This window comes from Denticeps clupeoides, unplaced genomic scaffold (assembly GCF_900700375.1).
Source record: "Denticeps clupeoides unplaced genomic scaffold, fDenClu1.1, whole genome shotgun sequence".
Taxonomy (NCBI): Eukaryota; Metazoa; Chordata; class Actinopteri; order Clupeiformes; family Denticipitidae; genus Denticeps; species Denticeps clupeoides.
In genome coordinates, this window is record NW_021629701.1 from 72,964 (window position 1) to 98,220 (window position 25,257).

A 25,257-nucleotide genomic window follows, 5' to 3' on the forward strand; every position below is an offset into this window, starting at 1 on the left:
TTTGGGTCTAAATGCCCTTGGTATTCCACAACATGGAAAACTTCCTAGTTTGTGCCTTTGTTGTATAGTGGTGAGCATAGCTGCCTTCAGGTTAGTTGACCCGGGTTGGACTCCCAGCCAACGCAGTCCTCTTTTTTCATCCTGCTTTTGTGTTGTGCAACTTTTTAAGCCAAATTTTGGCTAAGGTCATGTTTTCATCTCAATTGTTCTATAACACATCAGGATCTAAAATAAGCTAACGAGTGGTAGTGTGGTCGAGCGGTCTAAGGCGCTGGATTTAAGCTCCAGTCTCTTTGGAGGCGTGGGTTCAAATCCCACCGCTGCCATTATGATGAAAACTACAAGGAACTAATTGTAGTGCTTAGTTTTAGGTGTTCATCAAGCAGCCATGAAAACACAATACACCCAGGACACAAGTGATGGTGAACACCTAGCAGTCAACAACATTCATCCTCTTTCATTTTACAAATCTCACCTCTGCCTTTATGATTAAACCAGCAGTGAAAGTTACGAATTTGTTTTTGTTTGTTTAAAATGCACAATGCATGCATTCTGTAAAGTTCATGCTCTGTCATGTCACACACACACTTTTTTCATTTGGCCATGCATTGCTGCTGTTGCCCTGACCATGGATTCTTTCAGGCATCCAGCACTAGATTGATTCCTCACCAGTGCCATGCTGTCTGTGGGAAAAACTGTGACAATTGCTCAGAAGAATTAGTTAATTTTTCTAAACATCATGTAGTTACAGTACCACTCACTTCCACAGCCCATCTCAATCTGATCTCTATTCAACCAAAAGAAATAACCACTTTTGGGTCTAAATGCCCTTGGTATTCCACAACATGGAAAACTTCCTAGTTTGTGCCTTTGTTGTATAGTGGTGAGCATAGCTGCCTTCAGGTTAGTTGACCCGGGTTGGACTCCCAGCCAACGCAGTCCTCTTTTTTCATCCTGCTTTTGTGTTGTGCAACTTTTTAAGCCAAATTTTGGCTAAGGTCATGTTTTCATCTCAAGTGTTCTATAACACATCAGGATCTAAAATAACCTAATGAGTGGTAGTGTGGCCGAGCGGTCTAAGGCGCTGGATTTAGGCTCCAGTCTCTTCGGAGGCGTGGGTTCAAATCCCACCGCTGCCATTATATTTTAAAGTACAGGGAACTAATTGTAGTGCTTAGTTTTAGGTGTTCATCAAGCAGCCATTAAAACACAATACACCCACGACACACCTGATGGTGAACATCTAGCAGTCAATAACATTCATCCTCTGTCCTTTTACCCACGCACTCTTTCACCTGGCCATAAATTGTTCTCAAAATCCTGAGTATAGCTTCTAACTACACATCAAACATTAGTTTGACTCCTTATCAGTGCCATGCTCCCTTTAAGAAAATCTACGACAACCTGCAAGCTGTGTGCATTGGTGGTATAGTGGTGAGCATAGCTGCTTCCCAAGCAGTTGACCCGGGTTCGATTCCCGGCCAATGCAATGGACCTTTTACAACAACACGCAAACCATTGATCTTTGAACGATGCTTTTGGTTGTCTCCTGTCACTGTATGTTCTGTGAAGCATTACTAGTTTCCTCAAAATAGTCATGGTAAAGATGTTGCATTTAATATATCTCACAGAAGGTAGCTTGTCTGAAAGGTCTGTGCTACTAGTGTAAATGTCCAGTCTGTTTTACAAATGTGGGTTCAAATCCCACAACTGCCTATGTGATTAAAAATGCAGTAAAGGTCATGAACTAGTTTTTGTTTGTTTAAAATGAACAATGCATGCATTCTGTAAAGTTCATGCCCTGTCATGTCACACACACTTTTGTATCTGGCCATGCATTGCTGCTGTTGCCCTGCCCATGGATTCTTTCAGGCATCCAGCACTAGATCGATTCCTCACCAGTGCCATGGTTTCTGTGGGTAAAACTGTGACAATTGCTCGGACGAATTAGTTAATGCTTCTAATCATCATGTAGTTACATCACCACTCACTTCCACAGCCCATCTCAATCTGATCTGTATTCAACCAAAAGCAATAACCACTTTTGGGTCTAAATGCCCTTGGTATTCCACAACATGGAAAACTTCCTAGTTTGTGCCTTGGTTGTATAGTGGTGAGCATAGCTGCCTTCCAATTAGTTGACCCAGGTTGGACTCCCAACCAATGCAGTCCTTTTTTTTGTCCTGCTTTTGTGTTGTGCAACTTTTTAAGCCAAATTTTGGCTAAGGTCATGTTTTCATCTCAAGTGTTCTATAACACATCAGGATCTAAATTAACCTAATGAGTGGTAGTGTGGCCGAGCGGTCTAAGGCGCTGGATTTAGGCTCCAGTCTCTTCGGAGGCGTGGGTTCAAATCCCACCGCTGCCATTATGATGAAAACTACAAGGAACTAATTGTAGTGTTTTGTTTTAGGTGTTCATCAAGCAGCCATGCAAACACAATACACCCACGACACACCTGATGGTGAACATCTAGCAGTCAATAACATTCATCCTCTGTCCTTTTACCCACGCACTCTTTCACCTGGCCATAAATTGTTCTCAAAATCCTGAGTATAGCTTCTAACTACACATCAAACATTAGTTTGACTCCTTATCAGTGCCATGCTCCCTTTAAGAAAATCTACGACAACCTGCAAGCTGTGTGCATTGGTGGTATAGTGGTGAGCATAGCTGCTTCCCAAGCAGTTGACCCGGGTTCGATTCCCGGCCAATGCAATGGACCTTTTACAACAACACGCAAACCATTGATCTTTGTACGATGCTTTTGGTTGTCTCCTGTCACTGTATGTTCTGTGAAGCATTACTAGTTTCCTCAAAATAGTCATGGTAAAGATGTTGCATTTAATAAATCTCACAGAAGGTAGCTTGTCTGAAAGGTCTGTGCTACTAGTGTAAATGTCCAGTCTGTTGTACAAATGTGGGTTCAAATCCCACAACTGCCTATGTGATTAAAAATGCAGTAAAGGTCATGAATTAGTTTTTGTTTGTTTAAAATGAACAATGCATGCATTCGGTAAAGTTCATACCCTGTCATGTCGCACACACTTTTGTATCTGGCCATGCATTGCTGCTGGATGCATGGATTCTTTCAGGCATCCAGCACTAGATCGATTCCTCACCAGTGCCATGCTGTCTGTGGGTAAAACTGTGACAATTGCTCAGAAGAATTAGTTAATGCTTCTAAACATTATGTAGTTACATCATCCAATCACTTCCACAGCCCATCTCAATCTGATCTGTATTCAACCATCATAATCGGAAATGAGCTAACGAATGGTAGTGTGGCCGAGCGGTCTAAGGCGCTGGATTAAGGCTCCAGTCTCTTCGGAGGCGTGGGTTCAAATCCCACCGCTGCCATTATGTTTTAAAGTACAGGGAACTAATTGTAGTGTTTAGTTTTAGGTGTTCATCAAGCAGCCATGCAAACAAAATACACCTATGACACACCTAATGGTGAACATCTAGCAGTCAATAATATTCATCCTCTGTCTTTTTACAAATCTCACCTCTGCCTATATGATTAAACCAGCAGTGAAAGTTAAGGACTTTTTTTTTTTTGTTTAAAATGCACAATGCATGCATTCTGTAAAGTTCATGCTCTGTCATGTCACACACACTTTTTTATCTGGCCATGCATTGCTGCTGTTGCCCTGACCATGGATTCTTTCAGGAATCCAGCATTAGATTGATTGCTCACCCGGGCCATGCTCTCTGTGGGAAAATCTGTGACAATTGCCCAGAGGAATTAAATAATGCTTCTTAACATCATGTAGTTACACCACCACTCACTTCCACAGCCCATCTCAATCTGATCTGTATTCAACCAAAAGCAAATACAACTTTTTGGTCTAAATGCACTTTGGTATTCCACAACATGGAAAACTTCCTAGTTTGTGCCTTGGTTGAAGATTCACACCCCTCAACCACCCCACTCCAGAAACACAGACCACCATCACTCCTCACCCCCCCCATCCTCCTCCGTCACCCACCCCTTCCCAGAGACAATGAACCCTGTCACACCTCTCTCCCCCCCCACCCTCCTCCCTCACCCTCCCCTGCCCAGAGTCAACGACTCCAATCACAACCCCCCCCACCCCCCCTGAAACTCAGAATACACGTTGAAGATGTGCGTTGGCTGTTCCAGAAACAGAAGACCAGGAAAGCCGCAGGTCCAGACAGTGTCTCCCCCTCTTGTCTCAAAGCCTGTGCTGAACAGCTGGCTCCCATCTTCCCCCACATCTTCAACAGATCCCTGGAGCTGTGTGAAGTTCCCACCTGCTTCAAACGCTCCACCATTATTCCGGTCCCCAAGAAACCCACCATCACTGTTCCAAATGACTACAGACCTGTCGTCTTGACGTCTGTGGTCATGAAATCCTTTGAACGCCTGGTTTTAGCCCATCTAAAGGACATCACAGAACACCAACTGGACCCCCTGCAGTTTGCCTACCGGGCAAACAGGTCGGTGGATGATGTAGTGAATATGGGGCTGCATTACATCCTGCAACATCTCGACCGCCCGGGAACCTATGCCAGGATTCTGTTTGTGGACTTCAGCTCGGCATTCAACACCATTGTGCCTGAACTCCTCACCTCCAAACTCTCCCAGCTCAGCGTGTCACCTGGTACCTGCAAGTGGATCACCAGCTTCCTGACAGACAGGAAGCAGCAAGTGAGGCTGAGGGAGATCACTTCTGGAACACGGTCCCTCAGTACTGGTGCCCCTCACAGATGTGTCCTCTCCCCACTTCTCTTCTCCCTGTACACCAACGACTGCCCTCCAGGAACTCAACTGTGAAACTCCTGAAGTTTGCAGACGACACCACTGTCATTGGGCTCATCCAGGATGGTGATGAGTCTGCATACCGACAGGAAGTTGAGCGTCTGGTACTCTGGTGCAGTCAACACAACCTGGTGCTGAACACGCTTAAGACTGTGGAGATGACGGTGGACTTCAGGAGACATCCCTCAACATTGCTCCCCCTCACTATATCAGACAGGCTGGTGTCTATTGTGGAGACCTTCACATTCCTAGGCACCACCATTTCCCAGGACCTGAAGTGGGAGACCAACATCTCCTCCATCCTCAAAAAGACCCAGCAGAGGATGTACTTCCTGAGGTAACTGGGGAAGTACAGTCTTCCACAGGAGCTGCTGATCCAGTTCTACACTGCGGTCATTGAGTCTGTCCTGTGCTCCTCCATCACTGTCTGGTATGGAGCAGCCACTAAACCGGACAGGATCAGACTGCAGCGGACTGTACGGTCAGCAGAAAGGATCACCGGTGCCCCCTTGCCCTCCATCCAGGACCTGTACCTCTCAAGATCCAGGAAAAGGGCAGGGAAAATCATCTCAGACCCCTCACACCCTGGTCACAGGCTCTTTGACCTGCTGCTCGCTGGCAGACGTTATAGAAGCCTGCAGACCAGGACCAGCCGACACAAGAACAGTTTCTTCCCCCTCGCCATCTCCCTCCTAAACGGCTGATACTGTAAATCTCATCCATCATTACACACTGCACTTTATGTACACCTGTATATAAGATTTCGTTTGTTTTTTGCCTATTTATTCATAAATAGTAGATATAGTTATAGTTATTTATAAATCACAAACAATCCACAACTTGGACAATAACACAACACCCTTACACATTGTTGTTGTTGTTGTTTGTTGTTGTTGTTGTTTTTTATCTTTTTTTCCTACATTGTACTTGAGAGACACCATCTACCGGAATCAATTTCCTTGTATGTGCTTGCACTTACTTGGCCAATAAATACGATTCTGTTTCTGATTCTGAATAGTGTTGAGCATAGCTGCCTTCCAAGCAAGATACCCAGGTTCGACTCCCAGCCAATGCAGTCCTCTTTTTTTAAGCCAAATTTTGGATAAGGTCATGTCTTCATCTCAAGTGTTCTTTAACACATCAGGATCTAAAATGAGCCGAGTGGGCTAAGGCGCTGGATTTAGGCTCCAGTCTCTTCGGAGGCGTCGGTTCAAATCCCACCGCTGCCATTATGTTTTAAAGTACAGGGAACTAATTGTAGTGCTTAGTTTTAGGTGTTCATCAAGCAGCCATTAAAACACAATACACCCACGACACACCTGATGGTGAACATCTAGCAGTCAATAACATTCATCCTGTCCTTTTACCCACGCACTCTTTCACCTGGCCATAAATTGTTCTCAAAATCCTGAGTATAGCTTCTAACTACACATCAAACATTAGTTTGACCCCTTATCAGTGCCATGCTCCCTTTAAGAAAAACTACAACATCCTGCAAGCTGTGTGCATTGGTGGTATAGTGGTGAGCATAGCTGCTTCCCAAGCAGTTGACCCGGGTTCGATTCCCGGCCAATGCAATGGACCTTTTACAACAACACGCAAACTATTGATCTTTGTACGATGCTTTTGGTTGTCCCCTGTCACTGTATGTTCTGTGAAGCATTACTAGTTTCCCCAAAATAGTCATGGTAAAGATGTTGCATTTAATAAATCTCACAGAAGGTAGCTTGTCTGAAAGGTCTGTGCTACTAGTGTAAATGTCCAGTCTGTTGTACAAATGTGGGTTCAAATCCCACAACTGCCTATGTGATTAAAAATGCAGTAAAGGTCATGAATTAGTTTTTGTTTGTTTAAAATGAACAATGCATGCATTCGGTAAAGTTCATACCCTGTCATGTCGCACACACTTTTGTATCTGGCCATGCATTGCTGCTGGATGCATGGATTCTTTCAGGCATCCAGCACTAGATCGATTCCTCACCAGTGCCATGCTGTCTGTGGGTAAAACTGTGACAATTGCTCAGAAGAATTAGTTAATGCTTCTAAACATTATGTAGTTACATCACCAATCACTTCCACAGCCCATCTCAATCTGATCTGTATTCAACCAAAAGCAATAACCACTTTTGGGTCTAAATGCCCTTGGTATTCCACAACATGGAAAACTTCTTAGTTTGTGCCTTGGTTGTATAGTGGTGAACATAACTGCCTTCCAATTAGTTTACCCGGGTTCGACTCCCAGCCAACGCAGTCCTTTTTTTTGTCCTGCTTTTGTGTTGTGAAATTTTAAGCCACATTTTGGCTAAGGTCATGTTTTCATCTCAATTGTTCTATAACACATCAGGATCTAAAATAAGCTAACGAATGGTAGTGTGGCCGAGCGGTCTAAGGCGCTGGATTTAAGCTCCAGTCTCTTTGGAGGCGTGGGTTCAAATCCCACCGCTGCCATTATGATGAAAACTACAAGGAACTAATTGTAGTGCTTAGTTTTAGGTGTTCATCAAGCAGCCATGAAAACACAATACACCCAGGACACAAGTGATGGTGAACATCTAGCAGTCAACAACATTCATCCTCTTTCATTTTACAAATCTCACCTCTGCCTTTATGATTAAACCAGCAGTGAAAGTTACGAATTTGTTTTTGTTTGTTTAAAATGCACAATGCATGCATTCTGTAAAGTTCATGCTCTGTCATGTCACACACACACTTTTTTCATTTGGCCATGCATTGCTGCTGTTGCCCTGACCATGGATTCTTTCAGGCATCCAGCACTAGATTGATTCCTCACCAGTGCCATGCTGTCTGTGGGAAAAACTGTGACAATTGCTCAGAAGAATTAGTTAATTTTTCTAAACATCATGTAGTTACAGTACCACTCACTTCCACAGCCCATCTCAATCTGATCTCTATTCAACCAAAAGAAATAACCACTTTTGGGTCTAAATGCCCTTGGTATTCCACAACATGGAAAACTTCCTAGTTTGTGCCTTTGTTGTATAGTGGTGAGCATAGCTGCCTTCAGGTTAGTTGACCCGGGTTGGACTCCCAGCCAACGCAGTCCTCTTTTTTCATCCTGATTTTGTGTTGTGCAACTTTTTAAGCCAAATTTTGGCTAAGGTCATGTTTTCATCTCAAGTGTTCTATAACACATCAGGATCTAAAATAACCTAATGAGTGGTAGTGTGGCCGAGCGGTCTAAGGCGCTGGATTTAGGCTCCAGTCTCTTCGGAGGCGTGGGTTCAAATCCCACCGCTGCCATTATGATGAAAACTACAAGGAACTAATTGTAGTGTTTTGTTTTAGGTGTTCATCAAGCAGCCATGCAAACACAATACACCCACGACACACCTGATGGTGAACATCTAGCAGTCAATAACATTCATCCTCTGTCCTTTTACCCACGCACTCTTTCACCTGGCCATAAATTGTTCTCAAAATCCTGAGTATAGCTTCTAACTACACATCAAACATGCAATGGACGTTTTACAACAACACGCAAACCATTGATCTTTGTACGATGCTTTTGGTTGTCTCCTGTCACTGTATGTTCTGTGAAGCATTACTAGTTTCCTCAAAATAGTCATGGTAAAGATGTTGCATTTAATATATCTCACAGAAGGTAGCTTGTCTGAAAGGTCTGTGCTACTAGTGTAAATGTCCAGTCTGTTTTACAAATGTGGGTTCAAATCCCACAACTGCCTATGTGATTAAAAATGCAGTAAAGGTCATGAACTAGTTTTTGTTTGTTTAAAATGAACAATGCATGCATTCTGTAAAGTTCATGCCCTGTCATGTCACACACACTTTTGTATCTGGCCATGCATTGCTGCTGTTGCCCTGCCCATGGATTCTTTCAGGCATCCAGCACTAGATCGATTCCTCACCAGTGCCATGCTTTCTGTGGGTAAAACTGTGACAATTGCTCGGACGAATTAGTTAATGCTTCTAATCATCATGTAGTTACATCACCACTCACTTCCACAGCCCATCTCAATCTGATCTGTATTCAACCAAAAGCAATAACCACTTTTGGGTCTAAATGCCCTTGGTATTCCACAACATGGAAAACTTCCTAGTTTGTGCCTTGGTTGTATAGTGGTGAGCATAGCTGCCTTCCAGTTAGTTGACCCAGGTTGGACTCCCAACCAACGCAGTCCTTTTTTTTGTCCTGCTTTTGTGTTGTGCAACTTTTTAAGCCAAATTTTGGCTAAGGTCATGTCTTCATCTCAAGTGTTCAATAACAAATCAGAATCGGAAATGAGCTAACGAATGGTAGTGTGGCCGAGCGGTCTAAGGCGCTGGATTAAGGCTCCAGTCTCTTCGGAGGCGTGGGTTCAAATCCCACCGCTGCCATTATGTTTTAAAGTACAGGGAACTAATTGTAGTGTTTAGTTTTAGGTGTTCATCAAGCAGCCATGCAAACAAAATACACCTATGACACACCTAATGGTGAACATCTAGCAGTCAATAATATTCATCCTCTGTCTTTTTACAAATCTCACCTCTGCCTATATGATTAAACCAGCAGTGAAAGTTAAGGACTTTTTTTTTTTTGTTTAAAATGCACAATGCATGCATTCTGTAAAGTTCATGCTCTGTCATGTCACACACACACTTTTTTCATTTGGCCATGCATTGCTGCTGTTGCCCTGACCATGGATTCTTTCAGGCATCCAGCACTAGATTGATTCCTCACCAGTGCCATGCTGTCTGTGGGAAAAACTGTGACAATTGCTCAGAAGAATTAGTTAATTTTTCTAAACATCATGTAGTTACAGTACCACTCACTTCCACAGCCCATCTCAATCTGATCTCTATTCAACCAAAAGAAATAACCACTTTTGGGTCTAAATGCCCTTGGTATTCCACAACATGGAAAACTTCCTAGTTTGTGCCTTTGTTGTATAGTGGTGAGCATAGCTGCCTTCAGGTTAGTTGACCCGGGTTGGACTCCCAGCCAACGCAGTCCTCTTTTTTCATCCTGCTTTTGTGTTGTGCAACTTTTTAAGCCAAATTTTGGCTAAGGTCATGTTTTCATCTCAAGTGTTCTATAACACATCAGGATCTAAATTAACCTAATGAGTGGTAGTGTGGCCGAGCGGTCTAAGGCGCTGGATTTAGGCTCCAGTCTCTTCGGAGGCGTGGGTTCAAATCCCACCGCTGCCATTATATTTTAAAGTACAGGGAACTAATTGTAGTGCTTAGTTTTAGGTGTTCATCAAGCAGCCATTAAAACACAATACACCCACGACACACCTGATGGTGAACATCTAGCAGTCAATAACATTCATCCTCTGTCCTTTTACCCACGCACTCTTTCACCTGGCCATAAATTGTTCTCAAAATCCTGAGTATAGCTTCTAACTACACATCAAACATTAGTTTGACTCCTTATCAGTGCCATGCTCCCTTTAAGAAAATCTACGACAACCTGCAAGCTGTGTGCATTGGTGGTATAGTGGTGAGCATAGCTGCTTCCCAAGCAGTTGACCCGGGTTCGATTCCCGGCCAATGCAATGGACCTTTTACAACAACACGCAAACCATTGATCTTTGTACGATGCTTTTGGTTGTCTCCTGTCACTGTATGTTCTGTGAAGCATTACTAGTTTCCTCAAAATAGTCATGGTAAAGATGTTGCATTTAATATATCTCACAGAAGGTAGCTTGTCTGAAAGGTCTGTGCTACTAGTGTAAATGTCCAGTCTGTTTTACAAATGTGGGTTCAAATCCCACAACTGCCTATGTGATTAAAAATGCAGTAAAGGTCATGAACTAGTTTTTGTTTGTTTAAAATGAACAATGCATGCATTCTGTAAAGTTCATGCCCTGTCATGTCACACACACTTTTGTATCTGGCCATGCATTGCTGCTGTTGCCCTGCCCATGGATTCTTTCAGGCATCCAGCACTAGATCGATTCCTCACCAGTGCCATGGTTTCTGTGGGTAAAACTGTGACAATTGCTCGGACGAATTAGTTAATGCTTCTAATCATCATGTAGTTACATCACCACTCACTTCCACAGCCCATCTCAATCTGATCTGTATTCAACCAAAAGCAATAACCACTTTTGGGTCTAAATGCCCTTGGTATTCCACAACATGGAAAACTTCCTAGTTTGTGCCTTGGTTGTATAGTGGTGAGCATAGCTGCCTTCCAATTAGTTGACCCAGGTTGGACTCCCAACCAACGCAGTCCTTTTTTTTGTCCTGCTTTTGTGTTGTGCAACTTTTTAAGCCAAATTTTGGCTAAGGTCATGTCTTCATCTCAAGTGTTCAATAACAAATCAGAATCGGAAATGAGCTAACGAATGGTAGTGTGGCCGAGCGGTCTAAGGCGCTGGATTAAGGCTCCAGTCTCTTCGGGGCGTGGGTTCAAATCCTACCGCTGCCATTATGTTTTAAAGTACAGGGAACTAATTGTAGTGTTTAGTTTTAGGTGTTCATCAAGCAGCCATGCAAACAAAATACACCTATGACACACCTAATGGTGAACATCTAGCAGTCAATAATATTCATCCTCTGTCTTTTTACAAATCTCACCTCTGCCTATATGATTAAACCAGCAGTGAAAGTTAAGGACTTTTTTTTTTTGTTTAAAATGCACAATGCATGCATTCTGTAAAGTTCATGCTCTGTCATGTCACACACACTTTTTTATCTGGCCATGCATTGCTGCTGTTGCCCTGACCATGGATTCTTTCAGGAATCCAGCATTAGATTGATTGCTCACCCGGGCCATGCTCTCTGTGGGAAAATCTGTGACAATTGCCCAGAGGAATTAAATAATGCTTCTTAACATCATGTAGTTACACCACCACTCACTTCCACAGCCCATCTCAATCTGATCTGTATTCAACCAAAAGCAAATACAACTTTTTGGTCTAAATGCACTTTGGTATTCCACAACATGGAAAACTTCCTAGTTTGTGCCTTGGTTGAAGATTCACACCCCTCAACCACCCCACTCCAGAAACACAGACCACCATCACTCCTCACCCCCCCCATCCTCCTCCGTCACCCACCCCTTCCCAGAGACAATGAACCCTGTCACACCTCTCTCCCCCCCACCCTCCTCCCTCACCCTCCCCTGCCCAGAGTCAACGACTCCAATCACAACCCCCCCACCCCCCCTGAAACTCAGAATACACGTTGAAGATGTGCGTTGGCTGTTCCAGAAACAGAAGACCAGGAAAGCCGCAGGTCCAGACAGTGTCTCCCCCTCTTGTCTCAAAGCCTGTGCTGAACAGCTGGCTCCCATCTTCCCCCACATCTTCAACAGATCCCTGGAGCTGTGTGAAGTTCCCACCTGCTTCAAACGCTCCACCATTATTCCGGTCCCCAAGAAACCCACCATCACTGTTCCAAATGACTACAGACCTGTCGTCTTGACGTCTGTGGTCATGAAATCCTTTGAACGCCTGGTTTTAGCCCATCTAAAGGACATCACAGAACACCAACTGGACCCCCTGCAGTTTGCCTACCGGGCAAACAGGTCGGTGGATGATGTAGTGAATATGGGGCTGCATTACATCCTGCAACATCTCGACCGCCCGGGAACCTATGCCAGGATTCTGTTTGTGGACTTCAGCTCGGCATTCAACACCATTGTGCCTGAACTCCTCACCTCCAAACTCTCCCAGCTCAGCGTGTCACCTGGTACCTGCAAGTGGATCACCAGCTTCCTGACAGACAGGAAGCAGCAAGTGAGGCTGAGGGAGATCACTTCTGGAACACGGTCCCTCAGTACTGGTGCCCCTCACAGATGTGTCCTCTCCCCACTTCTCTTCTCCCTGTACACCAACGACTGCCCTCCAGGAACTCAACTGTGAAACTCCTGAAGTTTGCAGACGACACCACTGTCATTGGGCTCATCCAGGATGGTGATGAGTCTGCATACCGACAGGAAGTTGAGCGTCTGGTACTCTGGTGCAGTCAACACAACCTGGTGCTGAACACGCTTAAGACTGTGGAGATGACGGTGGACTTCAGGAGACATCCCTCAACATTGCTCCCCCTCACTATATCAGACAGGCTGGTGTCTATTGTGGAGACCTTCACATTCCTAGGCACCACCATTTCCCAGGACCTGAAGTGGGAGACCAACATCTCCTCCATCCTCAAAAAGACCCAGCAGAGGATGTACTTCCTGAGGTAACTGGGGAAGTACAGTCTTCCACAGGAGCTGCTGATCCAGTTCTACACTGCGGTCATTGAGTCTGTCCTGTGCTCCTCCATCACTGTCTGGTATGGAGCAGCCACTAAACCGGACAGGATCAGACTGCAGCGGACTGTACGGTCAGCAGAAAGGATCACCGGTGCCCCCTTGCCCTCCATCCAGGACCTGTACCTCTCAAGATCCAGGAAAAGGGCAGGGAAAATCATCTCAGACCCCTCACACCCTGGTCACAGGCTCTTTGACCTGCTGCTCGCTGGCAGACGTTATAGAAGCCTGCAGACCAGGACCAGCCGACACAAGAACAGTTTCTTCCCCCTCGCCATCTCCCTCCTAAACGGCTGATACTGTAAATCTCATCCATCATTACACACTGCACTTTATGTTCACTTGTATATAAGATTTCGTTTGTTTTTTGCCTATTTATTCATAAATAGTAGATATAGTTATAGTTATTTATAAATCACAAACAATCCACAACTTGGACAATAACACAACACCCTTACACATTGTTGTTGTTGTTGTTTGTTGTTGTTGTTGTTTTTTATCTTTTTTTCCTACATTGTACTTGAGAGACACCATCTACCGGAATCAATTTCCTTGTATGTGCTTGCACTTACTTGGCCAATAAATACGATTCTGTTTCTGATTCTGAATAGTGTTGAGCATAGCTGCCTTCCAAGCAAGATACCCAGGTTCGACTCCCAGCCAATGCAGTCCTCTTTTTTTAAGCCAAATTTTGGATGAGGTCATGTCTTCATCTCAAGTGTTCTTTAACACATCAGGATCTAAAATGAGCCGAGTGGGCTAAGGCGCTGGATTTAGGCTCCAGTCTCTTCGGAGGCGTCGGTTCAAATCCCACCGCTGCCATTATGTTTTAAAGTACAGGGAACTAATTGTAGTGCTTAGTTTTAGGTGTTCATCAAGCAGCCATTAAAACACAATACACCCACGACACACCTGATGGTGAACATCTAGCAGTCAATAACATTCATCCTCTGTCCTTTTACCCACGCACTCTTTCACCTGGCCATAAATTGTTCTCAAAATCCTGAGTATAGCTTCTAACTACACATCAAACATTAGTTTGACTCCTTATCAGTGCCATGCTCCCTTTAAGAAAATCTACGACAACCTGCAAGCTGTGTGCATTGGTGGTATAGTGGTGAGCATAGCTGCTTCCCAAGCAGTTGACCCGGGTTCGATTCCCGGCCAATGCAATGGACCTTTTACAACAACACGCAAACCATTGATCTTTGTACGATGCTTTTGGTTGTCTCCTGTCACTGTATGTTCTGTGAAGCATTACTAGTTTCCTCAAAATAGTCATGGTAAAGATGTTGCATTTAATATATCTCACAGAAGGTAGCTTGTCTGAAAGGTCTGTGCTACTAGTGTAAATGTCCAGTCTGTTTTACAAATGTGGGTTCAAATCCCACAACTGCCTATGTGATTAAAAATGCAGTAAAGGTCATGAACTAGTTTTTGTTTGTTTAAAATGAACAATGCATGCATTCTGTAAAGTTCATGCCCTGTCATGTCACACACACTTTTGTATCTGGCCATGCATTGCTGCTGTTGCCCTGCCCATGGATTCTTTCAGGCATCCAGCACTAGATCGATTCCTCACCAGTGCCATGGTTTCTGTGGGTAAAACTGTGACAATTGCTCGGACGAATTAGTTAATGCTTCTAATCATCATGTAGTTACATCACCACTCACTTCCACAGCCCATCTCAATCTGATCTGTATTCAACCAAAAGCAATAACCACTTTTGGGTCTAAATGCCCTTGGTATTCCACAACATGGAAAACTTCCTAGTTTGTGCCTTGGTTGTATAGTGGTGAGCATAGCTGCCTTCCAATTAGTTGACCCAGGTTGGACTCCCAACCAACGCAGTCCTTTTTTTTGTCCTGCTTTTGTGTTGTGCAACTTTTTAAGCCAAATTTTGGCTAAGGTCATGTCTTCATCTCAAGTGTTCAATAACAAATCAGAATCGGAAATGAGCTAACGAATGGTAGTGTGGCCGAGCGGTCTAAGGCGCTGGATTAAGGCTCCAGTCTCTTCGGGGCGTGGGTTCAAATCCTACCGCTGCCATTATGTTTTAAAGTACAGGGAACTAATTGTAGTGTTTAGTTTTAGGTGTTCATCAAGCAGCCATGCAAACAAAATACACCTATGACACACCTAATGGTGAACATCTAGCAGTCAATAATATTCATCCTCTGTCTTTTTACAAATCTCACCTCTGCCTATATGATTAAACCAGCAGTGAAAGTTAAGGACTTTTTTTTTTTGTTTAAAATGCACAATGCATGCATTCTGTAAAGTTCATGCTCTGTCATGTCACACACACTTTTTTATCTGGCCATGCATTGCTGCTGTTGCCCTGACCATGGATTCTTTCAGGAATCCAGCATTAGATTGATTGCTCACCCGGGCCATGCTCTCTGTGGGAAAATCTGTGACAATTGCCCAGAGGAATTAAATAATGCTTCTTAACATCATGTAGTTACACCACCACTCACTTCCACAGCCCATCTCAATCTGATCTGTATTCAACCAAAAGCAAATACAACTTTTTGGTCTAAATGCACTTTGGTATTCCACAACATGGAAAACTTCCTAGTTTGTGCCTTGGTTGAAGATTCACACCCCTCAACCACCCCACTCCAGAAACACAGACCACCATCACTCCTCACCCCCCCCATCCTCCTCCGTCACCCACCCCTTCCCAGAGACAATGAACCCTGTCACACCTCTCTCCCCCCCACCCTCCTCCCTCACCCTCCCCTGCCCAGAGTCAACGACTCCAATCACAACCCCCCCCACCCCCCCTGAAACTCAGAATACACGTTGAAGATGTGCGTTGGCTGTTCCAGAAACAGAAGACCAGGAAAGCCGCAGGTCCAGACAGTGTCTCCCCCTCTTGTCTCAAAGCCTGTGCTGAACAGCTGGCTCCCATCTTCCCCCACATCTTCAACAGATCCCTGGAGCTGTGTGAAGTTCCCACCTGCTTCAAACGCTCCACCATTATTCCGGTCCCCAAGAAACCCACCATCACTGTTCCAAATGACTACAGACCTGTCGTCTTGACGTCTGTGGTCATGAAATCCTTTGAACGCCTGGTTTTAGCCCATCTAAAGGACATCACAGAACACCAACTGGACCCCCTGCAGTTTGCCTACCGGGCAAACAGGTCGGTGGATGATGTAGTGAATATGGGGCTGCATTACATCCTGCAACATCTCGACCGCCCGGGAACCTATGCCAGGATTCTGTTTGTGGACTTCAGCTCGGCATTCAACACCATTGTGCCTGAACTCCTCACCTCCAAACTCTCCCAGCTCAGCGTGTCACCTGGTACCTGCAAGTGGATCACCAGCTTCCTGACAGACAGGAAGCAGCAAGTGAGGCTGAGGGAGATCACTTCTGGAACACGGTCCCTCAGTACTGGTGCCCCTCACAGATGTGTCCTCTCCCCACTTCTCTTCTCCCTGTACACCAACGACTGCCCTCCAGGAACTCAACTGTGAAACTCCTGAAGTTTGCAGACGACACCACTGTCATTGGGCTCATCCAGGATGGTGATGAGTCTGCATACCGACAGGAAGTTGAGCGTCTGGTACTCTGGTGCAGTCAACACAACCTGGTGCTGAACACGCTTAAGACTGTGGAGATGACGGTGGACTTCAGGAGACATCCCTCAACATTGCTCCCCCTCACTATATCAGACAGGCTGGTGTCTATTGTGGAGACCTTCACATTCCTAGGCACCACCATTTCCCAGGACCTGAAGTGGGAGACCAACATCTCCTCCATCCTCAAAAAGACCCAGCAGAGGATGTACTTCCTGAGGTAACTGGGGAAGTACAGTCTTCCACAGGAGCTGCTGATCCAGTTCTACACTGCGGTCATTGAGTCTGTCCTGTGCTCCTCCATCACTGTCTGGTATGGAGCAGCCACTAAACCGGACAGGATCAGACTGCAGCGGACTGTACGGTCAGCAGAAAGGATCACCGGTGCCCCCTTGCCCTCCATCCAGGACCTGTACCTCTCAAGATCCAGGAAAAGGGCAGGGAAAATCATCTCAGACCCCTCACACCCTGGTCACAGGCTCTTTGACCTGCTGCTCGCTGGCAGACGTTATAGAAGCCTGCAGACCAGGACCAGCCGACACAAGAACAGTTTCTTCCCCCTCGCCATCTCCCTCCTAAACGGCTGATACTGTAAATCTCATCCATCATTACACACTGCACTTTATGTTCACTTGTATATAAGATTTCGTTTGTTTTTTGCCTATTTATTCATAAATAGTAGATATAGTTATAGTTATTTATAAATCACAAACAATCCACAACTTGGACAATAACACAACACCCTTACACATTGTTGTTGTTGTTGTTTGTTGTTGTTGTTGTTTTTTATCTTTTTTTCCTACATTGTACTTGAGAGACACCATCTACCGGAATCAATTTCCTTGTATGTGCTTGCACTTACTTGGCCAATAAATACGATTCTGTTTCTGATTCTGAATAGTGTTGAGCATAGCTGCCTTCCAAGCAAGATACCCAGGTTCGACTCCCAGCCAATGCAGTCCTCTTTTTTTAAGCCAAATTTTGGATGAGGTCATGTCTTCATCTCAAGTGTTCTTTAACACATCAGGATCTAAAATGAGCCGAGTGGGCTAAGGCGCTGGATTTAGGCTCCAGTCTCTTCGGAGGCGTCGGTTCAAATCCCACCGCTGCCATTATATTTTAAAGTACAGGGAACTAATTGTAGTGCTTAGTTTTAGGTGTTCATCAAGCAGCCATTAAAACACAATACACCCACGACACACCTGATGGTGAACATCTAGCAGTCAATAACATTCATCCTCTGTCCTTTTACCCACGCACTCTTTCACCTGGCCATAAATTGTTCTCAAAATCCTGAGTATAGCTTCTAACTACACATCAAACATTAGTTTGACTCCTTATCAGTGCCATGCTCCCTTTAAGAAAATCTACGACAACCTGCAAGCTGTGTGCATTGGTGGTATAGTGGTGAGCATAGCTGCTTCCCAAGCAGTTGACCCGGGTTCGATTCCCGGCCAATGCAATGGACCTTTTACAACAACACGCAAACCATTGATCTTTGAACGATGCTTTTGGTTGTCTCCTGTCACTGTATGTTCTGTGAAGCATTACTAGTTTCCTCAAAATAGTCATGGTAAAGATGTTGCATTTAATATATCTCACAGAAGGTAGCTTGTCTGAAAGGTCTGTGCTACTAGTGTAAATGTCCAGTCTGTTTTACAAATGTGGGTTCAAATCCCACAACTGCCTATGTGATTAAAAATGCAGTAAAGGTCATGAACTAGTTTTTGTTTGTTTAAAATGAACAATGCATGCATTCTGTAAAGTTCATGCCCTGTCATGTCACACACACTTTTGTATCTGGCCATGCATTGCTGCTGGATGCATGGATTCTTTCAGGCATCCAGCACTAGATCGATTCCTCACCAGTGCCATGCTGTCTGTGGGTAAAACTGTGACAATTGCTCAGAAGAATTAGTTAATGCTTCTAAACATTATGTAGTTACATCACCAATCACTTCCACAGCCCATCTCAATCTGATCTGTATTCAACCAAAAGCAATAACCACTTTTGGGTCTAAATGCCCTTGGTATTCCACAACATGGAAAACTTCTTAGTTTGTGCCTTGGTTGTATAGTGGTGAACATAACTGCCTTCCAATTAGTTTACCCGGGTTCGACTCCCAGCCAACGCAGTCCTTTTTTTTGTCCTGCTTTTGTGTTGTGAAATTTTAAGCCACATTTTGGCTAAGGTCATGTTTTCATCTCAATTGTTCTATAACACATCAGGATCTAAAATAAGCTAACGAATGGTAGTGTGGCCGAGCGGTCTAAGGCGCTGGATTTAAGCTCCAGTCTCTTTGGAGGCGTGGGTTCAAATCCCACCGCTGCCATTATGATGAAAACTACAAGGAACTAATTGTAGTGCTTAGTTTTAGGTGTTCATCAAGCAGCCATGAAAACACAATACACCCAGGACACAAGTGATGGTGAACATCTAGCAGTCAACAACATTCATCCTCTTTCATTTTACAAATCTCACCTCTGCCTTTATGATTAAACCAGCAGTGAAAGTTACGAATTTGTTTTTGTTTGTTTAAAATGCACAATGCATGCATTCTGTAAAGTTCATGCTCTGTCATGTCACACACACACTTTTTTCATTTGGCCATGCATTGCTGCTGTTGCCCTGACCATGGATTCTTTCAGGCATCCAGCACTAGATTGATTCCTCACCAGTGCCATGCTGTCTGTGGGAAAAACTGTGACAATTGCTCAGAAGAAATAGTTAATTTTTCTAAACATCATGTAGTTACAGTACCACTCACTTCCACAGCCCATCTCAATCTGATCTCTATTCAACCAAAAGAAATAACCACTTTTGGGTCTAAATGCCCTTGGTATTCCACAACATGGAAAACTTCCTAGTTTGTGCCTTTGTTGTATAGTGGTGAGCATAGCTGCCTTCAGGTTAGTTGACCCGGGTTGGACTCCCAGCCAACGCAGTCCTCTTTTTCATCCTGATTTTGTGTTGTGCAACTTTTTAAGCCAAATTTTGGCTAAGGTCATGTTTTCATCTCAAGTGTTCTATAACACATCAGGATCTAAAATAACCTAATGAGTGGTAGTGTGGCCGAGCGGTCTAAGGCGCTGGATTTAGGCTCCAGTCTCTTCGGAGGCGTGGGTTCAAATCCCACCGCTGCCATTATGATGAAAACTACAAGGAACTAATTGTAGTGTTTTGTTTTAGGTGTTCATCAAGCAGCCATGCAAACACAATACACCCACGACACACCTGATGGTGAACATCTAGCAGTCAATAACATTCATCCTCTGTCCTTTTACCCACGCACTCTTTCACCTGGCCATAAATTGTTCTCAAAATCCTGAGTATAGCTTCTAACTACACATCAAACATGCAATGGACGTTTTACAACAACACGCAAACCATTGATCTTTGTACGATGCTTTTGGTTGTCTCCTGTCACTGTATGTTCTGTGAAGCATTACTAGTTTCCTCAAAATAGTCATGGTAAAGATGTTGCATTTAATATATCTCACAGAAGGTAGCTTGTCTGAAAGGTCTGTGCTACTAGTGTAAATGTCCAGTCTGTTTTACAAATGTGGGTTCAAATCCCACAACTGCCTATGTGATTAAAAATGCAGTAAAGGTCATGAACTAGTTTTTGTTTGTTTAAAATGAACAATGCATGCATTCTGTAAAGTTCATGCCCTGTCATGTCACACACACTTTTGTATCTGGCCATGCATTGCTGCTGTTGCCCTGCCCATGGATTCTTTCAGGCATCCAGCACTAGATCGATTCCTCACCAGTGCCATGCTTTCTGTGGGTAAAACTGTGACAATTGCTCGGACGAATTAGTTAATGCTTCTAATCATCATGTAGTTACATCACCACTCACTTCCACAGCCCATCTCAATCTGATCTGTATTCAACCAAAAGCAATAACCACTTTTGGGTCTAAATGCCCTTGGTATTCCACAACATGGAAAACTTCCTAGTTTGTGCCTTGGTTGTATAGTGGTGAGCATAGCTGCCTTCCAGTTAGTTGACCCAGGTTGGACTCCCAACCAACGCAGTCCTTTTTTTTGTCCTGCTTTTGTGTTGTGCAACTTTTTAAGCCAAATTTTGGCTAAGGTCATGTCTTCATCTCAAGTGTTCAATAACAAATCAGAATCGGAAATGAGCTAACGAATGGTAGTGTGGCCGAGCGGTCTAAGGCGCTGGATTAAGGCTCCAGTCTCTTCGGAGGCGTGGGTTCAAATCCCACCGCTGCCATTATGTTTTAAAGTACAGGGAACTAATTGTAGTGTTTAGTTTTAGGTGTTCATCAAGCAGCCATGCAAACAAAATACACCTATGACACACCTAATGGTGAACATCTAGCAGTCAATAATATTCATCCTCTGTCTTTTTACAAATCTCACCTCTGCCTATATGATTAAACCAGCAGTGAAAGTTAAGGACTTTTTTTTTTTGTTTAAAATGCACAATGCATGCATTCTGTAAAGTTCATGCTCTGTCATGTCACACACACACTTTTTTCATTTGGCCATGCATTGCTGCTGTTGCCCTGACCATGGATTCTTTCAGGCATCCAGCACTAGATTGATTCCTCACCAGTGCCATGCTGTCTGTGGGAAAAACTGTGACAATTGCTCAGAAGAATTAGTTAATTTTTCTAAACATCATGTAGTTACAGTACCACTCACTTCCACAGCCCATCTCAATCTGATCTCTATTCAACCAAAAGAAATAACCACTTTTGGGTCTAAATGCCCTTGGTATTCCACAACATGGAAAACTTCCTAGTTTGTGCCTTTGTTGTATAGTGGTGAGCATAGCTGCCTTCAGGTTAGTTGACCCGGGTTGGACTCCCAGCCAACGCAGTCCTCTTTTTTCATCCTGCTTTTGTGTTGTGCAACTTTTTAAGCCAAATTTTGGCTAAGGTCATGTTTTCATCTCAATTGTTCTATAACACATCAGGATCTAAAATAAGCTAACGAGTGGTAGTGTGGTCGAGCGGTCTAAGGCGCTGGATTTAAGCTCCAGTCTCCTTGGAGGCGTGGGTTCAAATCCCACCGCTGCCATTATGATGAAAACTACAAGGAACTAATTGTAGTGTTTTGTTTTAGGTGTTCATCAAGCAGCCATGAAAACACAATACACCCAGGACACAAGTGATGGTGAACACCTAGCAGTCAACAACATTCATCCTCTTTCATTTTACAAATCTCACCTCTGCCTTTATGATTAAACCAGCAGTGAAAGTTACGAATTTGTTTTTGTTTGTTTAAAATGCACAATGCATGCATTCTGTAAAGTTCATGCTCTGTCATGTCACACACACACTTTTTTCATTTGGCCATGCATTGCTGCTGTTGCCCTGACCATGGATTCTTTCAGGCATCCAGCACTAGACTGATTCCTCACCAGTGCCATGCTGTCTGTGGGAAAAACTGTGACAATTGCTCAGAAGAATTAGTTAATTTTTCTAAACATCATGTAGTTACAGTACCACTCACTTCCACAGCCCATCTCAATCTGATCTCTATTCAACCAAAAGAAATAACCACTTTTGGGTCTAAATGCCCTTGGTATTCCACAACATGGAAAACTTCCTAGTTTGTGCCTTTGTTGTATAGTGGTGAGCATAGCTGCCTTCAGGTTAGTTGACCCGGGTTGGACTCCCAGCCAACGCAGTCCTCTTTTTTCATCCTGCTTTTGTGTTGTGCAACTTTTTAAGCCAAATTTTGGCTAAGGTCATGTTTTCATCTCAATTGTTCTATAACACATCAGGATCTAAAATAAGCTAACGAGTGGTAGTGTGGTCGAGCGGTCTAAGGCGCTGGATTTAAGCTCCAGTCTCCTTGGAGGCGTGGGTTCAAATCCCACCGCTGCCATTATGATGAAAACTACAAGGAACTAATTGTAGTGTTTTGTTTTAGGTGTTCATCAAGCAGCCATGAAAACACAATACACCCAGGACACAAGTGATGGTGAACACCTAGCAGTCAACAACATTCATCCTCTTTCATTTTACAAATCTCACCTCTGCCTTTATGATTAAACCAGCAGTGAAAGTTACGAATTTGTTTTTGTTTGTTTAAAATGCACAATGCATGCATTCTGTAAAGTTCATGCTCTGTCATGTCACACACACACTTTTTTCATTTGGCCATGCATTGCTGCTGTTGCCCTGACCATGGATTCTTTCAGGCATCCAGCACTAGATTGATTCCTCACCAGTGCCATGCTGTCTGTGGGAAAAACTGTGACAATTGCTCAGAAGAATTAGTTAATTTTTCTAAACATCATGTAGTTACAGTACCACTCACTTCCACAGCCCATCTCAATCTGATCTCTATTCAACCAAAAGAAATAACCACTTTTGGGTCTAAATGCCCTTGGTATTCCACAACATGGAAAACTTCCTAGTTTGTGCCTTTGTTGTATAGTGGTGAGCATAGCTGCCTTCAGGTTAGTTGACCCGGGTTGGACTCCCAGCCAACGCAGTCCTCTTTTTTCATCCTGCTTTTGTGTTGTGCAACTTTTTAAGCCAAATTTTGGCTAAGGTCATGTTTTCATCTCAAGTGTTCTATAACACATCAGGATCTAAAATAACCTAATGAGTGGTAGTGTGGCCGAGCGGTCTAAGGCGCTGGATTTAGGCTCCAGTCTCTTCGGAGGCGTGGGTTCAAATCCCACCGCTGCCATTATATTTTAAAGTACAGGGAACTAATTGTAGTGCTTAGTTTTAGGTGTTCATCAAGCAGCCATTAAAACACAATACACCCACGACACACCTGATGGTGAACATCTAGCAGTCAATAACATTCATCCTCTGTCCTTTTACCCACGCACTCTTTCACCTGGCCATAAATTGTTCTCAAAATCCTGAGTATAGCTTCTAACTACACATCAAACATTAGTTTGACTCCTTATCAGTGCCATGCTCCCTTTAAGAAAATCTACGACAACCTGCAAGCTGTGTGCATTGGTGGTATAGTGGTGAGCATAGCTGCTTCCCAAGCAGTTGACCCGGGTTTGATTCCCGGCCAATGCAATGGACCTTTTACAACAACACGCAAACCATTGATCTTTGAACGATGCTTTTGGTTGTCTCCTGTCACTGTATGTTCTGTGAAGCATTACTAGTTTCCTCAAAATAGTCATGGTAAAGATGTTGCATTTAATATATCTCACAGAAGGTAGCTTGTCTGAAAGGTCTGTGCTACTAGTGTAAATGTCCAGTCTGTTTTACAAATGTGGGTTCAAATCCCACAACTGCCTATGTGATTAAAAATGCAGTAAAGGTCATGAACTAGTTTTTGTTTGTTTAAAATGAACAATGCATGCATTCTGTAAAGTTCATGCCCTGTCATGTCACACACACTTTTGTATCTGGCCATGCATTGCTGCTGTTGCCCTGCCCATGGATTCTTTCAGGCATCCAGCACTAGATCGATTCCTCACCAGTGCCATGGTTTCTGTGGGTAAAACTGTGACAATTGCTCGGACGAATTAGTTAATGCTTCTAATCATCATGTAGTTACATCACCACTCACTTCCACAGCCCATCTCAATCTGATCTGTATTCAACCAAAAGCAATAACCACTTTTGGGTCTAAATGCCCTTGGTATTCCACAACATGGAAAACTTCCTAGTTTGTGCCTTGGTTGTATAGTGGTGAGCATAGCTGCCTTCCAATTAGTTGACCCAGGTTGGACTCCCAACCAATGCAGTCCTTTTTTTTGTCCTGCTTTTGTGTTGTGCAACTTTTTAAGCCAAATTTTGGCTAAGGTCATGTTTTCATCTCAAGTGTTCTATAACACATCAGGATCTAAATTAACCTAATGAGTGGTAGTGTGGCCGAGCGGTCTAAGGCGCTGGATTTAGGCTCCAGTCTCTTCGGAGGCGTGGGTTCAAATCCCACCGCTGACATTATGATGAAAACTACAAGGAACTAATTGTAGTGTTTTGTTTTAGGTGTTCATCAAGCAGCCATGCAAACACAATACACCCACGACACACCTGATGGTGAACATCTAGCAGTCAATAACATTCATCCTCTGTCCTTTTACCCACGCACTCTTTCACCTGGCCATAAATTGTTCTCAAAATCCTGAGTATAGCTTCTAACTACACATCAAACATTAGTTTGACTCCTTATCAGTGCCATGCTCCCTTTAAGAAAATCTACGACAACCTGCAAGCTGTGTGCATTGGTGGTATAGTGGTGAGCATAGCTGCTTCCCAAGCAGTTGACCCGGGTTTGATTCCCGGCCAATGCAATGGACCTTTTACAACAACACGCAAACCATTGATCTTTGTACGATGCTTTTGGTTGTCTCCTGTCACTGTATGTTCTGTGAAGCATTACTAGTTTCCTCAAAATAGTCATGGTAAAGATGTTGCATTTAATAAATCTCACAGAAGGTAGCTTGTCTGAAAGGTCTGTGCTACTAGTGTAAATGTCCAGTCTGTTGTACAAATGTGGGTTCAAATCCCACAACTGCCTATGTGATTAAAAATGCAGTAAAGGTCATGAATTAGTTTTTGTTTGTTTAAAATGAACAATGCATGCATTCGGTAAAGTTCATACCCTGTCATGTCGCACACACTTTTGTATCTGGCCATGCATTGCTGCTGGATGCATGGATTCTTTCAGGCATCCAGCACTAGATCGA

At 43.8% G+C, this 25,257-nt stretch overlaps 23 non-coding genes across 23 annotated transcripts; all 23 read left to right on the forward strand.

Annotated features, from left to right (window-relative positions):
• The first annotated feature begins 244 nt into the window (after window positions 1–244).
• Window positions 245–326, forward strand: trnal-uaa (transfer RNA leucine (anticodon UAA)). The gene has a single exon. It is a non-coding gene; the product is annotated as a tRNA-Leu (tRNA).
• Window positions 327–1,057: 731 nt separating this feature from the next.
• Window positions 1,058–1,139, forward strand: trnal-uag (transfer RNA leucine (anticodon UAG)). Its single transcript has one exon. It is a non-coding gene; the product is annotated as a tRNA-Leu (tRNA).
• A 278-nt stretch (window positions 1,140–1,417) lies between these two features.
• On the forward strand, window positions 1,418–1,489 carry trnag-ccc (transfer RNA glycine (anticodon CCC)). Its single transcript has one exon. It is a non-coding gene; the product is annotated as a tRNA-Gly (tRNA).
• Window positions 1,490–2,286: 797 nt separating this feature from the next.
• Window positions 2,287–2,368, forward strand: trnal-uag (transfer RNA leucine (anticodon UAG)). The gene has a single exon. It is a non-coding gene; the product is annotated as a tRNA-Leu (tRNA).
• Window positions 2,369–2,646: 278 nt separating this feature from the next.
• Window positions 2,647–2,718, forward strand: trnag-ccc (transfer RNA glycine (anticodon CCC)). Its single transcript has one exon. It is a non-coding gene; the product is annotated as a tRNA-Gly (tRNA).
• A 560-nt stretch (window positions 2,719–3,278) lies between these two features.
• On the forward strand, window positions 3,279–3,360 carry trnal-aag (transfer RNA leucine (anticodon AAG)). Its single transcript has one exon. It is a non-coding gene; the product is annotated as a tRNA-Leu (tRNA).
• A 2,931-nt stretch (window positions 3,361–6,291) lies between these two features.
• On the forward strand, window positions 6,292–6,363 carry trnag-ccc (transfer RNA glycine (anticodon CCC)). The gene has a single exon. It is a non-coding gene; the product is annotated as a tRNA-Gly (tRNA).
• Window positions 6,364–7,152: 789 nt separating this feature from the next.
• trnal-uaa (transfer RNA leucine (anticodon UAA)) lies at window positions 7,153–7,234 on the forward strand. The gene has a single exon. It is a non-coding gene; the product is annotated as a tRNA-Leu (tRNA).
• A 731-nt stretch (window positions 7,235–7,965) lies between these two features.
• Window positions 7,966–8,047, forward strand: trnal-uag (transfer RNA leucine (anticodon UAG)). Its single transcript has one exon. It is a non-coding gene; the product is annotated as a tRNA-Leu (tRNA).
• Window positions 8,048–9,060: 1,013 nt separating this feature from the next.
• On the forward strand, window positions 9,061–9,142 carry trnal-aag (transfer RNA leucine (anticodon AAG)). The gene has a single exon. It is a non-coding gene; the product is annotated as a tRNA-Leu (tRNA).
• Window positions 9,143–9,873: 731 nt separating this feature from the next.
• Window positions 9,874–9,955, forward strand: trnal-uag (transfer RNA leucine (anticodon UAG)). Its single transcript has one exon. It is a non-coding gene; the product is annotated as a tRNA-Leu (tRNA).
• Window positions 9,956–10,233: 278 nt separating this feature from the next.
• On the forward strand, window positions 10,234–10,305 carry trnag-ccc (transfer RNA glycine (anticodon CCC)). The gene has a single exon. It is a non-coding gene; the product is annotated as a tRNA-Gly (tRNA).
• A 3,808-nt stretch (window positions 10,306–14,113) lies between these two features.
• Window positions 14,114–14,185, forward strand: trnag-ccc (transfer RNA glycine (anticodon CCC)). The gene has a single exon. It is a non-coding gene; the product is annotated as a tRNA-Gly (tRNA).
• A 3,809-nt stretch (window positions 14,186–17,994) lies between these two features.
• trnag-ccc (transfer RNA glycine (anticodon CCC)) lies at window positions 17,995–18,066 on the forward strand. Its single transcript has one exon. It is a non-coding gene; the product is annotated as a tRNA-Gly (tRNA).
• Window positions 18,067–18,855: 789 nt separating this feature from the next.
• On the forward strand, window positions 18,856–18,937 carry trnal-uaa (transfer RNA leucine (anticodon UAA)). Its single transcript has one exon. It is a non-coding gene; the product is annotated as a tRNA-Leu (tRNA).
• A 730-nt stretch (window positions 18,938–19,667) lies between these two features.
• trnal-uag (transfer RNA leucine (anticodon UAG)) lies at window positions 19,668–19,749 on the forward strand. The gene has a single exon. It is a non-coding gene; the product is annotated as a tRNA-Leu (tRNA).
• A 1,013-nt stretch (window positions 19,750–20,762) lies between these two features.
• trnal-aag (transfer RNA leucine (anticodon AAG)) lies at window positions 20,763–20,844 on the forward strand. Its single transcript has one exon. It is a non-coding gene; the product is annotated as a tRNA-Leu (tRNA).
• A 730-nt stretch (window positions 20,845–21,574) lies between these two features.
• trnal-uaa (transfer RNA leucine (anticodon UAA)) lies at window positions 21,575–21,656 on the forward strand. Its single transcript has one exon. It is a non-coding gene; the product is annotated as a tRNA-Leu (tRNA).
• A 731-nt stretch (window positions 21,657–22,387) lies between these two features.
• Window positions 22,388–22,469, forward strand: trnal-uaa (transfer RNA leucine (anticodon UAA)). Its single transcript has one exon. It is a non-coding gene; the product is annotated as a tRNA-Leu (tRNA).
• A 731-nt stretch (window positions 22,470–23,200) lies between these two features.
• trnal-uag (transfer RNA leucine (anticodon UAG)) lies at window positions 23,201–23,282 on the forward strand. The gene has a single exon. It is a non-coding gene; the product is annotated as a tRNA-Leu (tRNA).
• Window positions 23,283–23,560: 278 nt separating this feature from the next.
• On the forward strand, window positions 23,561–23,632 carry trnag-ccc (transfer RNA glycine (anticodon CCC)). The gene has a single exon. It is a non-coding gene; the product is annotated as a tRNA-Gly (tRNA).
• Window positions 23,633–24,429: 797 nt separating this feature from the next.
• On the forward strand, window positions 24,430–24,511 carry trnal-uag (transfer RNA leucine (anticodon UAG)). The gene has a single exon. It is a non-coding gene; the product is annotated as a tRNA-Leu (tRNA).
• A 278-nt stretch (window positions 24,512–24,789) lies between these two features.
• trnag-ccc (transfer RNA glycine (anticodon CCC)) lies at window positions 24,790–24,861 on the forward strand. Its single transcript has one exon. It is a non-coding gene; the product is annotated as a tRNA-Gly (tRNA).
• The last annotated feature ends 396 nt before the right edge of the window (window positions 24,862–25,257 follow it).